The sequence below is a fragment of the Miscanthus floridulus genome, chromosome 4 (genome assembly GCF_019320115.1).
Source record: "Miscanthus floridulus cultivar M001 chromosome 4, ASM1932011v1, whole genome shotgun sequence".
Classification (NCBI taxonomy): Eukaryota; Viridiplantae; Streptophyta; class Magnoliopsida; order Poales; family Poaceae; genus Miscanthus; species Miscanthus floridulus.
Window position 1 is genome coordinate 113007052 of NC_089583.1, and position 18579 is coordinate 113025630.

Genomic DNA, 18579 nt, shown 5'->3' on the forward strand with positions numbered 1-18579 from the left:
CATCCTTCCTATACCTGACGGCGTGGACAACAAGACTTAGAAGCATACGAACTCTCTCTCTCACTTGTAAGGCCATCCCTTTTATCTATAAAAGGGGATGTGCTCTCTTCCAACATTCAGTGGATTTGAGTTCCTACAAGTTAATCCAGATCGATCAAGTTCACTAGCTCACAACCACAGAACCGTCAGGTTCGGACCTCAAGCATATGCTTGAACACTTAGCTCATAGAGGAGCTCCCGTTGCTCTTGGCCCTTTCGACCAGACCTCTCGTGCACCCCATCTTTCTACTTCTCGTTTGTAACCTCACTGCAAACTTCGAGCACCTGGGCTTAGGAATAAAGTCACCGACCGACTCAAACTGGACGTAGGGCATGTTGCCTGAACCTATATAAACCCTGTGTCATTGAGTGCTAGGCCACCTCTGATCACAACGTACGACAAAACTACAAATATTTACTTGTTGGCGACTTTCTGCACTGACACCATATTCACTTGAACTTATCAGCCATGGAAGAATGTTTTTCTCTGTTCACTTGAACTTAGTCAGCCATGGAAGAGTGTTTTTCTCTCATAATAAAATAGCATAACCGGCTTATCAGCCGTAAAAACTATCAGCCGAACATGTTTGAAAATTAAGGCAGATTAAACCTGACTTGTGAGGAAATTTGTTTCTCTGTTTTTTTTTGGCCAAAATCAGGTATTGCTCGAGCTTTTTAGACCAAACAACGGTAAAATTGTTGTTGTTTCTTTGTCGTTGATTTTTTGGTGATTGAGAACTATTCTTGCTCTAAGAATTGACACTCCCCAGTCCTAACCATTAAGGATAAGACCGAGGGACAACTGTAGGTGCCAACAATCGTCGAATAAGAACTTCAATTGTTATTACCGTAATCTTAGTTCTACTTTCTCACATTTTTATATCCATACAACATTAACATACTAATACACAAGAATTACGAGCATCATGGCTCATAGTATACATTTTTTTTTTACTCTGGAGCTTTCATTACTTGTTAGCCGAGGAATCAGCAAACACAATTACATTAACAGTCATGGGAGCAGAGTTGCCTAATTATCTCTTCCCCTTCGACACACACAGTACCCCAGATCCGTCAACGCATGGGTGGCTGCATTACAAGCACGACTCTAGAAAATACACTTACACCATTATTGTCTTTATCTATAACATTTATATGCAAATATTCGTTGTGGATTCGTATAGTGCCAAGCGCTAAACGCATTGTTGCAAATACTAATAATAAGAATCCGTCATTATGACCATTATTCCGCTTGTTAAAAAACACCGCCCAACAAATACTCCTATATTTGTAGAAGAAAATGAGGTAAATGAAAATCGGCCAGAGCCGTTTACTGCATCGACCCCCTCGGCTTGGCTTTGGTCAGCTCGCTCAGCTCGGGCCACCCCAGAGACGGCTCTCCGGGACCACGTAGGGGCAGGCAGCTACAAGGCCTAGCCGGCAAGGCTGCAACTGGCACCAACGAAACAGCTGCAACTTGCCGCACCTCCGGGGTCCACAGGTGTCGCGCGGGGGCCTACGCAACAGCGACACGTCTCTGGCATCCGCTTTTAAAGCCGCAGCAGGCCCCTTGCGGGGACCGGGGGGGTACGTGTGTGCGCAGGCCGCCGCATCGCTCGCCACGTGCCGCGCCGCGGCACGCCTCGTGTGTGAGCCCCACGACAGCTCACTGCCCCCGAGGCCAGCTTGCCGGGTCGCCAGGCAGGCCCTCGCGCGCGACGCCGCAGCCACTCCCGGGCTTGTATGACGCGTGGAGGCGCGGACGGCACGGGACCAGCGGGTCATCGGGCACGGGTTGGGCAGCCCCGTGGTGCGGCTGGTTGGTGTGGCGTGCGGGGCATGCTGGCTCGTTCGCAGTTGCATGACAAGCGGGTCCGCGGGATCCCCGGCCCCGCAAATCGGTGGGTGGGAATGTGGGACGGTGCGGCTTGGGAGTTGGCGCGCAGAGCTGCTGGAGATGGAGGCCACGTCTAGGCGCCTCGTTCGCAGTTGCATGACACGCGGGCCCACGGCGTGCTGGCCCCCGCAAGTCGGTGGGCGGTGCTTTCCCGACCCCTGCGGCTGGAGGGAGACACGTCACTCCGGGTGGGGGTGACAGCGACGTACTGGCGCGCCGTGTCCAGGTGTCGGGGTGCGGCGGCGCGGGTCAGAACGGACGGCAGCTATGGAGCCCGGCTGTCCCCCGAGTGTGGGACCCGCGGAACAAGTGGACGGCGCGTAGTGTATGCTTGTGGGCCCAGTGCCGTGGAGTCGCGGATCGCCTGCAGGCGTGACAAATGCTTTGTTTGAGCGGCTGATTGCAGCATTGGCCGTGTGAGTGTGACGGGTTGTGAAGGTCCTCGTCCATTATCATCACCCAGAGACGACGGAGCTACAGGCCCCGTTCACTCGTCTCGTGAGGCGTATTGTTTAAGCCAAGAATAATATTTTTTTCTCACAATAAATTAGTGAATAATATTTTCAATCATGACTTTTCAGTGAAACGAAAAGAGCCATAATCTCATATTTCTTTTTGTTATGTGATGGGAGCTAAACAGTAGTAAGTTTCCCAAATTTCGCACAGAAATATCAATTCTACCTAGTATTGTATTATCTTCGTCCATACTAAGGTCTTGTTTAGTTTCATGTGTATTCACTTCAATCTACGTATTTTGGAATGAATTAGAATGAAACTTAGTTTAATTCTACTCCAATCCACTTCTACACATGTGGATTGAGATGACTACATGCAAATCCAAACAAGGTCTACAAGATTGCAATTCTAAATTTAGTCTTCGTCAAACTATATAAAATTTGAGCTAAATTTAAAGGTCATAATACAAATATCTATAACTTCAAATAAAAGATGATATGCAAATATGTTCTACAAAGAATCTATTGATAATTACTTGGTATGATAAATATTGCTAATATTTTTATATAAATTTGGTCGAACTAAATATTGTTTGATCCAGCACCATGCTATAGAATTGCATTATTACTAGACGAAGTGGGTACTTGTGTGGAAATATTGTTTCTTATGTCCGAGACAAGATTTTAGCATCTAACGCAATGCTCTTTTTCAAACACTAGTGATTTTATGGTGATGTTAGAGACCGAGGAATTCTTGTTTCAAGGGCTATGTTACTCGAATTCAATGAGGTTAGGGGATAATTCAGCAGTAAAAAAACTTGTCTTGCAAATTGTGCCTACATCAACAATATAAAGTTTTTAGTAGATACCCTTCGCTACAAATTTTATGTTTTGTTCTAAAATCAAGTTTTCTTGAAAAATATTGATCAGGTTTTTTTTGAAATATATAACATCTACAAAAACAAAAACAAATTGATGCATTTTTTCTCTATACTTGATAAAAAACCGAGAAGTTTAAATTTAGCATTAAGATAAAATGATATAAATATTTTAAAAAAGGGGTACTAGATTTTGAAGGTGTCCCCCATACGGTCGATAGTTAAGATGGCAAATATTGAATACTCCTCTTTTTAGTTATAAGACGTTTTGACTTTTTTAGCTACATAGCTTTTGCTATGAACTATGTCTAGTTATATAATGAAAGCAATGTATCTGGAACAAGTTGAAAAATCTTATAATTTAGAATGGAGGAAGTAAAATGCACTTGGATACCTATCCCAGCAAAGGATTAGCGAACCGAGCTCGTACCTCGTATAGGTGACGGTGCACATTGACAGAGATTAGTGAAACGATAAGCTTCATCGAAATTTCTGATGTCATCATCCAAATCCCAATCACATAATGGCACATCGGTGTTGTTGTCGACATACTTAGATACCCGCATCAAAAGGTCTTGATAAGAACCACGCATGTGATGGGAACACCCAAGGAAGTCCCCATCTCATGAACCCCGGATAAGCTTAAGCGCACCAGAGGCTCATAGCCATCTTGAGTTCTTGACGCTATGCAGCCACCATTTGCTGACTGCCCACTCTAGTAGTACGTGTGCAGTTGCTGCACGGTGCGTGCTCAGAGAGATCACAGGCATACGCCACGGGGCAGCACAGCGCAAGGGGGCTATAGGCTCGGCGTCCGCAGGTGATCCAGCAAATCCGCGAGGCGGGGAGCAGAATCTTGGGGATATCGATCTCGTACGATGTTGGCCACAGAGAGAGAATGGAAGGGGGAGAGAGAGAGGGGTAAAAAAATCTGGGGTCGGCGATTTGACGCTGTCAGTGTCAGATTCAAACCGCCAATAATTTAAGAACGTCACATCCAATATGGCATGGGTGTTTGATACCGATAACAAAATAAATTACAGAATTCTTCGATAAATCACGGACGAATTTATTAAACCTAATTAAATTCGTCGGTAACATATGTTACTGTAGTATTTTATTGTTAAAATATAAACTAATTAAGTTTAAAAGATTCTTTTTATAAATTAGTCATAAACTGTATAATTAGTTATTTTTAGTTTATATTTAATACTCTAAGGGTGACTGGCGTAAAATTTGAGGGTGGAATCTAAACTAGCGGCGCTTCGGCGTGGCTCGGCGGTTGGTTTGGGCTGCGTTTAGTTGTCTGTGGAATCGGCGCCGCCCGATTCTCTGCAGTACTGTAGGTGATTGTCTAATCGTTTGATTAGTTAGGCTCAAAATGTTTGTCTCGCAAAGTACAATAAAATTGTGCAATTAATTTTTAATTTTATCAACATTTAATACTCCATGCATGTACTATAAGTTTAATGTGACGAAAAATCTTCTTTTTGCAAAAGTTTAGATTTTGGTGGAACTAAACATATCCTTCGGTCGCGGCAAGTTGCGCCCATTTGAACGCCACCACTGGTGTGTGGGCAGCGGTACCCTGACCTGACCTAAACAAAAAGGCACCGGCTTATTTTAGCAATGGCATACTCTAGGTTGCTTTCCGACGCTACCGTGCTAGCGGGGAATTTCGATAAAAATACGTGATCTTCGGTCCTATCGGCTGATAAAAGTATAGTTTCATTTTTCATTCGGATGAGATTTTATTTAGATTTTAAAACTTTAGTCAGAATATTAAGAAGCTCCGGTTCTATGGTATCTCACTATAAATGAAAATGACACGGGCAATAAGTGCTTTTACATTATGAATTCTATATGACATCTACTACCTCTATTCCAAATAACATGTAATTATCGGATTGGATTAAGTTAAACTTTCTTAAGTTCGACTAAGCCTATATAAAATATTTTATTATTATTTGTGACTCTTGTTATATATGAATATATATTTTATGGTTAATCCAATGTAAGTTATTCGGTATCATAAATGTTGATATTTTTTTTACAGATTTAGTCAGACCAAAAACTTTTTGACTTCTTGAAAAATGAGGATTATCATCTTTTTGAGGCGAAGAGAGTGTATCGGACCATGATTGTGCGTAAGGAGTTTCAAGTGCAAGGATCATTGGGGCGGATAGAGGGTGTGGTACACTGTTTACCAGAGAGACTTGATAGTGAGTACTATGTAGTTTGGAAACAAAGTGAGTACTCTGTAGTTAATAAAGTTAGAGAAGTTTGATTTAAGACAATAATAAAGTGAGCTATAGTTTGGAAACAAAGTGAGTACTCCATAGTTAATAAAGTTAGAGAAGTTTGATTTAAGACAATAATAAAGTGAGCTATAGTTTGGAAGCAAAGCTAGTACTCCTTATCACTCAAGTTGATGACGATCCCACAAATCCAACTAAAGATGCTACTACAGGACGATAAGTTTATCCATGCATTTATTTGTCGACAATGATAGTGATGTTTACAGTGTCTAACTAGCTGCTTTATACCAAAATAAATTGATTAATAAAGAAAGTCTGATCCCAACACGCAACTAGCAGTATAACCGGCCACGATTGTTGTACAGCCTGCGGTTTGAAAATAAAGCGCAAGTTGCCATGCGATCCTTGCTGCATCTCGGCGTAGCGTAGGGACTAACTAATTGTTGTTAATGCCCAACTTGCAGCCCCTCATGATGAAATCTGTTATTAATTACTAGTGCTAAGTACTGCACTAACCACACCAGAAAGGTGCAAGTTGATCAAGTTCGTGATGATGCGTGTGCCAACGGGGAACTGTACCTTCTAGTCGATCTAGGGGGTGATTGGTTGCTCTGCTCGCGCCGTCCGGAGCCCCATCCGGCACCAAGTGGTGCACTATGGTTATGTTTGGTTCCCTTCCTCGCACGTTTTGCCTGTTTCGTTCCATTCATCTGCCCTCCTCCATCCCGCACGCCTCCGTGTTCTCAATAATTCACCTTCCCTCGCGAACCGGGATAGCTTTATACACGTATGGTGCAGGGGCCTATGTGTTAGACACTCAAAACTTTGATGCATACGTACAATCAAACACGATCTCGTTTCATACCGGACCAACAACAAAGACAATCAAACACAGTAAAGTGTATAGTCTTATCATAGCTAGAAAGAGCCTGAACAGCCACTCTATCCTGGCTCGCCGATCCTTAGCAACCAATCACCCTCCTAATGTAGCTAAAAGGTCAACCGCTAGCAAGAAAACGCACTTACGCGTACTATGGAGCGACTGGAACGTACGCGTGAACACAGGAGTATGTTTGCTACCTGCAGGGCTGCAGCTAGCTACTACTGTGGGTTAGGCATGAGCCTTTTGGTTTGGCATGCCACTACTGGCTCCTAGCCTAGCCCTGTTTGGATGATCTACGCCATAAAGTTTTTAGATGGACTAAAATTTATGTCTTGGTTGATAATAAGTCATGGCTGAAAGTACTGTTGGCTGATTTATTGTGAGAGAAAAATATTATTCGTTGGCTAAAAAAAAATACGGCTTATAAGCCAAGCGACCAGGACTTTAGTTGAGCTAGAGTTTGAATAAATAACTTTTAGTCAGGTAGCTAATGTTGGAGTACATGAACTGAAAGTGAACTAAAAGCAAACAAACAAAAAAAACCTAGGCATAGACTTATGGGCATCTTTTAGTCCACTTTAATCCACTATATTATCAACTAATGAACTAATGACTGGTTGATGTATAGGAACTAGGTGCTGTTTGTTTTCGTGGCGGTAACGGAATGGAAAGGAAACAAGGCATCGGCTTCCGTCTTGGGGCATGCGCCTTAAAAAATGCGGAGCGGAGGATGCCTCCTGTGCAGCAGAATATGCAAAGCGGCGAAGAGAGCACACAGGTAACGGTTCACGCTCTTTTGAGAGGGGTAACAAATTTCTATAGGCGGGAATCAAATTGTGGCGTGATAGAATCACCCATGGACTGAAACAAACAGGATCACACATTATCTGTTACCGGCGTAGTGGCCGAATTACAGTTGGACTGACACAAACACGTTATCTGTTACCGGCGTTACAACTACGGGAACCAAACAACACGTAAAGTTTAGTTCACTTTTAGTTCGCATGTTTGTATATATTTATATGGCTAAAGTTTAGTTAGGGTATCATTATTATTTTTTTGTTACCGGAACTTTACAGTCTACACTGATCATAACAAGTTTGTAGAGATCTGTCATTGGTAAACGACCTGGCGATCATTAGTTAGAAAAGTTGCTGATGCTACGACAGGATATTTATATTTAGAGCAAGGCTAATAATATAGCCGGCTTGCTGGCTGTAAGGTTCTTTACAGCCTTTTCTTAGCCCACTCATATAGTAGTTGGCTCTTTACAGTTAATACATGGCCCATTTATCTCTCTCACAGACTTTCTTGGTTCTTGTGCCTAAGCCGGCTGTAAGTTTACAGCCCGCTTCTCTTCTCTCTCCTCCCCTTTCTCCTCCACCTCAGCATTTAGTCGGCTTACAGCCTGCTATTATACTTGCTCTTATAATATGTAGTTTCTACGTGTTCAGGCGGAATCTGTGACAATTCCGTCCATCAGGTACGGGTTAAGTAGGTCCGACCACGTATGTGTGCTCTGCAGAGTTATTACACGTAAAACGGTGGAAGGTTTTCAAGGCCACGTCTGTAATAAGACTTACGTTTCTGTCCGTACACACATGCTCCGATCCACGTGCGTGCATTTTGCTCGGCGGCTTGGTTTCATTCGACGGGCCAGTAAAATGCTACAGGTCGATCGAGATACGTATCTCGTTGCAGGCTGATGAACTAGCTAGAGACGATTCCTTGATCTATGCTAGTGATATCTGTTTTCAAACCCCTAAATGACACATGGGCCGGGCCCATTGTGTCTCTGACGTGTGGGCCCCATGGGACATTACGGGTACCATATTTCACCCCAGCCATTGACGACGTAGGTGCAATTGCCTCCCAGATCTAAGACACGATCGGCATAAAGAATACATCTTGTACCTGGAGCCCTCCAAAAACACAGAACTTGGACGCCCCTCGAAGTTAAATTAAATTGGAACCACGCACAAAGGTGGAAAAGAGAAACTGCAAAAAGAAAAAAAAAAGAAAAAAGGTAGCACCTCCTATTCTAAATTATAGATCGTTTTACAGCCTGTTCGCTTGCTCGTAAACGATCGTAAATTTTCAACCGGAAACAGTGTTTTTCTCTCACACCAAACCAGGCAGCAGTAAATAATCCACGATACGATACGGCCTCCCGAACAGGCTGTTAGCTTTTTCAATCACATAGTTTTTCTATATATTTAGAAAAAACAAAATAACATATAAATTGGAAAGGAGAGAGTACTAGATACTTCAAAGTTCATTCAAAGTGGGCCAACACTTGATTTTGTGACAAAGTGATACACCAAACCAAGTGTGGTGTTAACAACGGTGGTAGGCTGTAGCACCAGTCCACCACACGTAAGTTCCTCGGTCGATCGCGTCCATCGACCTCATGCACATCATTAACCCCTCAACCAAGGCCATGTTTAGCTGCACCCTAAAATGTCATCCCAAAATGTCAAAATTTTCAAGATTTTCCGTCACATCGAATATTTAGACGCATACATGAAGCATTAAATATAAATAAAAAATAAAACTAATTACACAGTTTAGACGAAATCCACGAGACAAATATTTAAAGCCTAATTAGACTATGATTAAATACTAATTGTCAAATAGCAACAAAATGCTACAGTAGCGTTTTGCCAAAACTTTTGGCATCCAAACTGGCCCCAACTAGTAGAAAGAAGGAGGGGGGGCCGGGGGCCGATACGTGTAAGGGAAAAGAAGGTGCACACACGGCACATTGCTTGACCACAAACGCAGAAGCCAAATTGCACAAGTTGGGAGCAGAATATATTGCCGTGCCGCCTTTTAACCTTTCTACAGCCATCTCCTGCTGCTACTCGATCGCTCGCTGCTGCTGTTCGTTTCCTTCTCTCCTAGTCACATTGCTCTGCAAGATCTAGATAGAGATATAGAGAGAGAGAGGGAAGTGCATGCACGGAGCCCGGCCCGGCCCAGCGCGTGTGATAGTTTACGTTATCCACCGATCACTATTCAGTGTCGCCACGACGCCAATTTGGCAGTCACTTGGGCACGGCAGCGTGCGTGCATGCACCTGAGCCGATACAATATATACGTGCAACTTGCCGCGCGGTGCGCTCGCGCTCATGCCGTAATTCATGTGGGTGCACTTTATTAGTTTGCAGACTTTCTGAGATCGGAGAGGGGGAAATGTACATACTATATACTACTCCGTACTACTACTTTTGTGTTCACGCACTCTTGATAGTTTGTTGGTCGCGGCGTTTCGATCCGGCTAATAAAATTTAGGACGTGTGTTGGGAGGATATTGTATGGGATATTTGAATATTAATAAAAAAAATAAATTACATAATCCGTCAGTACACCACGAGACGAATTTTTTAAGCAGAATTAACCCGTTATCAGCACATGTTTACTGTAGCAAACATTGTCAAATCATGGACTAATTAGGCTCAAAAGATTCTGTCTCGCAAATTAGTCACAAACTATGTAATTAGTTTTGTAATTAGTATATATTTAATACTCCATACATGTGTCCAAAACATCCGATAGGACAACGACTAAAATTTAGGAGGGACAACCAAACACCCGTTTATTCCTTCATGCCATTGTATTGACAAGTACGTGCTCATGCACTCCATTTGGGAATTAGATCATATCGATCGGTTTTAGGACTGTCATCCGGTTAGCCTTTTAACTTTGTTCATGTAAAGAAGAAGTACTACTATATAAGGTAGATGACATATATAGTGAAATAGATGTTTATTAAATATCCATACATCATGGGAAAAATCCGGAAATGATAAAATAAAAACGTGTAGGATATCCGCCCGCTGCCCGCACACCCCACCTGCCCGGCTCTCTCTCTCTCTCTCTCTCCAGCGAGCACCTCACTGCCGACTTCCTCCCCGCGCCCGCGCTCACGCCCCACCGCCTCCCCGCGCCAGGTAGGCCTTCTCCTCTCTCCTCCTGGATCTGCTTTCTAGGGTTCCAACGACTTCCTCCCCGAGCCCGCACCCCACCGCGTCCCCGCGCGCGGCCATGGTGGATGTGGCGATAGCGGATCCATGCCAGGTAGGCCTCCTTCTCTCTCCTCTCTCCTCTCTCCTCCTCCTAGATCTGCTTTCTACGGTTCCGGACAAACTCTCCTAAGTGTCTTCTCCAACTCCAGTGGGTATAGAAGAAGGGGCCGGCCGGGGGGAGGAAGGTCGGCCAAACGGTGGGGATGGCCCGTGGGCGGTTTAGGGGAACTGGCGGCGGTAGCGGTGGCCAGGCCAGGTCGGGGGCGGGGGAGCTATGGTCGTGGCGGCGGTGGCGGCGAGGGGGGGGGGAGGAAGGTGGCATCGCGAACGAGCTAGGGAGCTCCGGCGAAACCCTAGCTCGCCGTGGTGGGGGTGAGGACCAGAGTCGGAGAGAAATAGCTGCTGAGTTTTTTTTTGTTTTGTTTTTGCAACTAAAAAATGCTGATTGAGGAGGTGTGCGCTCTGGAAGTTCAAATTCTGGGCGCGCCCGAAAAAAAAAACATTTGCATAATATTTGGTCGTCTAAAATGTCTTGTTCTCATACAAATTATCAGTCAAAGTGTCACCTCGTAGCCGTGACTATCGGCCGATATATCCTATCCTAGGCATGCTAGATGTGTCCTTCTCAGTCCGATTGCAACCTCTACACGCCGCGGTTAACTAATATATGGTATTTACTGTGCATGCACCACAAGTTTGGCATCTGGTTCTCTCGCTCGGTCACGCCTTTTTTCCTTTCTTTGTGTGATGAAGCGGACAGGCATAGGTAGTATTTACTTGTGCAGGCACCGCTCGTCGCCCCCCGGGGAACGAAGCGGATCGCGGCCGGATTTGATGCCCATGCCCGCGCCGCGCGGACGGAAAGGGAAAGGGAGAGAGGGGGGAACGAGCGCGTGAATGCTAAGCGATCCCTGTGGGTTGTGGCGTTTGGCCAAGCTTGCACGGGACAAGCTCCCCTGCAAAAGCTGTGGCCAGCAGCGGCCCGTCCCAAAAAAAGGAGAAGAGCTTGTCTCCTCGCCAACAACACATCAGTCCAGTTGCCAGTTCAGGGACCCGGCCCACAAAATTAGACATTTGAAAGCCTTTGCCAAGCAGATAAATCGCTGTGCACACAGCGATTTTGCACGGGTACATAGATGAATTTTTGCAAAACCTGCTCCCCACTACTCATAGCAGTTCCAGACAAAAGACGCACAATTGCTGTTATCAATTGCGCCAAAAATGCAGCCCATGACAATGTATTAGACAAGCCGGACTCTGGTGTTCCTAGTTCCTAGGACATGAAAATATCCTCACTGCTTTCGTTTCATGGATGGACTGCAAAATGACAGTCTACGCAGCAGCAGGGCCTTGTTGCCTGGGGCCATTGTTGCGCTCGACCCTCCCTCCGTTCCAGTTGTTGTTGTTGGGGCGTCGCTGTTGGTAGCCACTGCCAGAGTAGCCGTTGCTGTTCTGCTGGTAGCTATTCCTGTTCTGGTGATAGCCGTTGCCGTTCTGAGGGTAGCCGTTCCCTTGCGGTCCTCGGACACGGCCTGAATAGTCAGTTCCTTGTGTTATCTCCATCGTGGTAGTAGCCGTTGTTCTGACCGCCCCACTGCCGCTTGTAGCTGTCCCCGTAGTAACCACCTCTGCCAGACTGGAAGCCGTTGCCATTGCCATCCCCACGGGTGATAACACCATCGACAACTGAAATAAAAAAGGAAAAGAAGCACGTCAGTTGAATTCAAACAAAAAAGAATGAACAGACAGGCACAAACCTAGCTCAAGCACAAGACCAATAGAATTATATCGTCAAAGGTTAGGCAACTGAAAAGGCCCAACAATGGTAAGCAGCTACTAGTTGCTAGAATTTAAATTAATTGGCTATAGAGAAAATGTACGTAGTTGCACATGAGCTAGTTCGCAGTGTATGGAAATATTTAGCCAGCCAAGGATGGAATGGAACCAAACCAAACTGCAGACACCATCGAGTAAAAAATTCTTGCTAACCAACACAGCCATGACTTCTCTGGGAATATAATTCAGAATTTATGACGGTAACAGGTCAGGGTGCCATTACTTTTACAAAACCACCTATCTTTACAGGTGAACATGTCGAGGTAGTATGTCAACAATTATGAACCAAAACATGCTCACTTGACTAGACTTATGTAGATCAGAATGCTTGCTCACCTCGTGTTTTGGTTCTTTTCTCCTCAACATATGATTCTCTTGTGCCGAAATAAACCGTAGAAGCCTAAAAAAAGGAAATATTATTATTTGTAAATACTTTGAGTCATCATTCAGTTATTCAAACTTTATAAACCCACAGCACATGCACATCGTTCAGCGTAAGTCAAAATACATAGATAAATGTTCTCCAGCTAACTGAAACTACTTCAATCATGTAGCTTACAGACTGCAGATGCCTAGAAAAGTAACCAAATACATGAATGCAACAGAAGAATTTAACTGCAAAGCATGCTCTAAAACAAGTCAACTAGACAAGGCAAACATACCTCAATTGCTGCTACCATGGATTGCTGAGACTCAAATTCGACAAAGCCAAAGCAAAACTGATCAGGCTGCAACAACATGAAGAAAATGTCAACAAGTGTAGAAACTAAAGCACATCCCACTCCTCGAATTCTTGTTTGTTTTGAGAAATGCTTATGAGTTGATCCATCACCACTTCATTCCCCTTTTGCATATAAGAGCATCTCCAAGAGGCTTTCTAAATCTCACTCTCTAAATCATCATTTAAGAGAGTCATCTGCATAAAAATCGCTTTCTATATCTTTTCACCCCTCCAATAGTTTTTCTATATCTCGTGGGCAATATAAAGAGCTATTCTCGTCTTCTATTTTTTGCTAGCGAAAAATCCGGAATAGAAGATGGCTATATTTTGATAACCATTTAGAAAAGCTGTCGGAGGGTATTTTTTTCACCAAAATCTCTATTCCTAGCATTTAGAAAGGATATAGAGAGTATCTTGGAGTTGCTCTAATTAGTATAAACACGTGATGAATGGGGCCATCCCACCAATATTCATAGAATCGCCTAATGATGGATCAACCCCTCAAAACCAAACACCCATAAACCTACAACTTAAACTAACCTGGCATTTGACTTGGATACCACCAGATTTTATAGCACCAAACTTGCTGAACTCTTGTTCAACCATTTCAACAGTTGCGTCGAAAGGTAGATTCTTAACAAAAATTGAGTACCCTGGCTCTGCAAAGCAAGGTAGCGTTACAATTCAGAATAAGCCCCATTATTTTCTTGTTTCTTTAAACAAGAAACTGAAGTAGAAAAGAGAAACTAACCATCAGGTGATTTATTTTTAGGAACACTTTTATCGCCTGGGAGGGCATTATCAGTAGCATGAGCAGGTTTTGAAGGTGAGGACACATTTTTCTCCACATTTTGAGACGCCTTTGGCCTTGGATTGGGTTTGGCGGGTTTGGCAACTGGGTCAGGCTGTGTGCTCTCCCTCATGGTTTTAACCTACAAGTCACCAACAGACAATACAAATAAATATGCCAACACGCAATTCGCCAGAATGATTGAAAAAAGGCCAATATAATAACTCGGACACATTAGATACTTGCAGCGGTAAAAGGTACATGAAAGTAAAATAAAAATAAAAACTCACAATTGATGCATAAGTCTTCCTAGTTACTTCCTTCTCATCTAATGAGGGAGGAGCTGGATGCAGACTTCACAACTGGTGCGGAAGGAGCTGGAGCAGCCTTCACAACTGGTGCGCGAGGAGCTGGAGCAGCCTTCTCAACTGGTGCAGGAGGTGCTGGAGCAGCCTTCTCAACTGGTGAGCGAGGAGCAGGAGCAGCCTTCTCAACTGGTGCGCGAGGTGCTGGAGCAGCCTCAGGAATCTTCTCCAAATCCTTGTTAACTGCTTTCTCAGCAGTAAGAGGAGTTGAAGCCTCAGGTATCTTCTCAACATCCTTGTTAACCACTTTCACACATGTCTCAACAACAGGATCATTTTTAACTGGAGAAACAACATTTGCAGAGGTGCTGACAACTTCATCATTGGGCAGGGTAGTAATCTGTGTGCTTTTATTATCATGGTTAACTACAACTTCCTTCACCTCAGTTGAAATCTGGGTAAGTCTGAACATATCATTCAAAACATAATAGCCTCTATTTTCCTGTGGAGCAAGAAAGAATGACTGTGTGAACTTCTGTTTCACAGCATCCGTTGTAAAATATCCAGCAACCAAAATGAGCACACCATCCACATGGGATGGCTGTGCATCAACAGTCTCTATCTCTATCAAACAGTCAGCTAAGTCTGTAGACACAAGTTGCTCCTTGATATCCTGTTCAAGCACATAAAACAAATTGATCATCCCATCAGAATCAACATAGAAATAAAAAAGCTATTACTGATTTATACAAGATAAACAATAAGTCAGAGCTAAAAATCATAATTTCAAGTAATAGTCCATACTCCACCCCATTCACTTGTTACTCCTACGTTTGAAGTGACTAAATTCACATGTTACTTCTATACATATAGAGATAAGGCATTGCCAAGTTTGTTCAATTTGAATTTGAAACCATGATTTAATCGAGACAGGAGCCTATGGGAGTGTTTGGTTTGATCTATGGAGTGGCCCACCACTTCTCTTTTTTCTAGTTTAGGAAATGGAATGGGTTGATCCATCACCACCTCATCCATTAAAAAAATTAGGAATCATCGTAAAAGAACAGTTTGTTGGCCATGATATACTAGCGTAGTTAGGCCTATCAACCATATATTTGATTAGCTTCTAAATTAATAAGGCAGATATGAAACATGTCATCAAAATTTATATACTGACATTGAAACCAGACAAAACTTCCATATTCCAAAGTTCCTAGAATCCATTGATAGCACTACCATCATGGCATTGTAGAGAACTTACATCAATTGTGGTTACATACATCATTTTCCCATTAGAATCTGTCCGACCAAGAATACTTGAGTCATTATAGAACTTATAGGCATCCTCTCGTGCGTAACGAAGAGTTTGGTAGTATTGTTTAACGAATGCATTAGCAACCTGTAAGCAGAAATATCATTACTTTCAGTCCAACTCTGCGATTATTGACAAACGTAAAGGTTAATTAAGGGTTGAAAAACAATACCACTTGAGGAGTAAAAGAAGTAGCTGGGCTCCCAGTTTCCAAGGCCATCGCTGCACAAGGTATAGCAAAATTAGTACTTATAAGCCCCTTGAAGTAGACTGTTAGGAGATGCATGATTATCCAGTGTAATGAAAAGATTAACCAAGAAACAAGAAAAGATTCTATCTAGTTTGCCAAGCAACCAAGTAGGAAGGTTACTGAAACCTTGAAAAAAAAAGCAGTAAGCAACCCCATGGTAAACAATCCACCAACCTATGTAAGGATATAGTTACCATCTCTTTCTTCAGAAAGGTAAAGGAAGACAACTGAACAACATCCATATCCATAGCCATAGCCATTGAGGAAAAAAGATCGAACTTCTGAACCAAGGAAATAATTTAAGTATAAAAAATAAGTAATTATTAAGTCTTACTACATCCCTTGTACAAATTTAGGTTGTACAAAAGATGTTTAATTTGACAGAAGCTTGGTGCTACCAAGTGACAACTGACATCCAGAAGTACAAACAGCAGGAGACAGCATGATGGCAGTTCACGAATTCATGTTTCCTTCTTAATACACTGATAACCAATACTGGGAATTGCACTAGATTTGCAACGTTGTGCATTTTCATACAGTAGTGGGAGCCTGCCACTAGCTTAGCAGCAAATCAAACCCAGACAAATAAAGTTTACAATTTTACACTAAATCTGCGCTGCATACCCCAAGAAACAATTTCAACCCAGAGAAATAAAGTTTACAATTTTACACCAAATCTCCGCTGCATACCCCAATAAACAATTCAAGCTAGCTCACTGTTATGTGAGCTAAATGTCCACTTAGTCACTTTAGCATAACAGCCCTTTTCACCACAAGAAACATAAATTCCATCTAATCCTACACAGGTGTTGGATCATTTTTCACCACAAGAAACATAAATTCCATATAATCCTACACAGGTATAGGAAGCAAGAGGATCTGATCGTCATGACGTCATCAGAACAAAAACAAAGACTCCGGCCAGAACCAAATCACGAATTCCAATCTACTAAACCCCTCGATTGCAAAATAATATCGCTACGAAAGAAACTACCCCCTCCCCAATTCGCAGTCTACAGCCCCTGAATTCCGAAGTAATCTCGCTACTAAAACAACGCACCACCACAGTCGAGACAACCCGATCGCCAGTAATACACACATTCAAGCCTATGCGAAAGAGGAAAGAGGAAAGAGGAAGGGATGTGAACCTTGGGAGCGGGAAGGCCCACGGAGACGGCGCCGCCACGAGACGACGCCGCCTTCGCCTGCGACGGGAACGGCAAACCCTAGCGAGTCGACCCGAGGCGAGTCGGCGGCGCGAACAGAAGCGAGCCGCGGACGCCGGGGCGTGAAAACGGGGGGCGTGAAGGGTTTATAGCGAAACAGGGCAAGAGGGTTTCGAAAAGGGTTTAGTGAGGCGCGGGCTCCCGAAGCTACCATGTTTCTCTGACGTGTGGGGCCACGTCTAACTTACCATGGGCTACACGCGTGATCGGAGGATGCGGTTGGGTGGGTTTCGACGTTTCATCTCCTTCCCAGTCACGCGTGCAAAGCACTCCTCGGGCCAAACATGATAATTTAGGGCCCATGTGACTTTCGTCCCTGTGTGTTAGGCTTGGCTGATCTTGGCCCGCCGAACAGTTTCCCAGCCCATTAAGTTGTAGCGGGGACGGACGGTCGATTTTTTTTTATTTTTTAGCCCTTTTTTGAAAAAAATTTCACAAATATGTTCTGGAGGAATGATTTCAAAATTTGGACCCTTACCTCGGCGTCATTATTGCATGGCGTCAAGCTTACATGTCTCGCGCCGAGCTCTTGGGCTCGAAGCAGACGTGGAGCTGACCTGGCAGGAAGCTCGCCTCTAGTCACCCTAACGCCGATCTCGGCGCTGTAGATCTTGGCGCCGAGCCGGTCTTACGTATGGGTCCCAATCTTTCTCTCTTCCTCTCCCTCTCTCTCTCGTTTTTCCCTCACCCGAGCAGAGAACCGTCGCCGCCGCCCTGCGCGCCCTCTCCCTCGCTGCGCCCCCTCGTCGGACCGCCGCGCCTAGCGCCCGTGCCAGTCCCCTCATCGTTCCCCGCGCCCGGCCGCCCGCGTCGCGCCGCCCACCGCGCCCCCGTCGGACCGCCGTGCTGTGGTTAGGCTCACCTGCATGCTCTGACCTGCCTGTCGCCTATAGTAATCAGCCTTCGCTTCCTCTACGGCTGTCGATGCGGGACCCACGAGATACACCGCAAGAAAGAGAAGAGATCTAGTTTGATTAGAATTCCTCTCATTTAATCTTAGTAGTAATACTACCCTGTAATCCTACTAGGGCTCTACATTGTAAACCGATTAGGACTTTGGCCTCCTAACTATATAAAGGAGGGCAGGGCTCCTTAGATGACAGATAACAGAAGAGACTCAGATAACACAACACTTTACAATCAATCCAACACAAAGGCTAACGCCGACTGGACGTAGGGCTATTACTCGATCACGGTCGAGGGTCCGAACCAGGATAAATCGACTGTCTCTTGCGTTTACCGTCGAGTTCTGCATACGCTGAAGCCCAAACAAACTGCCCCGGGTACCTCCGTGGCAGGCTATCGGTGGTGAAACATCAGCAGCTGGCGCGCCAGGTAGGGGCTTTCGGCGAAACTGCATCCGAGAGCTCGACGGACCTCGACTACATGATCTTCTCGACGAGATCAACCTTCATCTTCGGTTTATGGATCTGCGATGCAGGCGACGATGGCAAGCTCCAAAATCGTCTTCTCGAAGATTCGGATCACCATGAAGACCTTTCTATTTCGGCGACTACGACAGATCATCTCATCGAAAGATTCACGCAGCTCATGATGTCTGATCTAACTCAGATTTCGTGGCTTTGCGCATCCAACTCAAACTCAGACTCCGCATCCAAGATGAAATCTTACCCGAGTTCTTTTGAGAAACCAAGTTCTTTTCCGGTAGGGTTCCAGAACGTGGCTTCGGCCTATCAAGAA

At 44.4% G+C, this 18579-nt stretch overlaps 1 pseudogene; it reads right to left on the bottom strand.

Annotated features, from left to right (window-relative positions):
* Positions 1 to 11579: 11579 nt before the first annotated feature.
* Positions 11580 to 16945, bottom strand: LOC136550367 (nuclear transport factor 2-like; annotated as a pseudogene).
* Positions 16946 to 18579: the final 1634 nt, after the last annotated feature.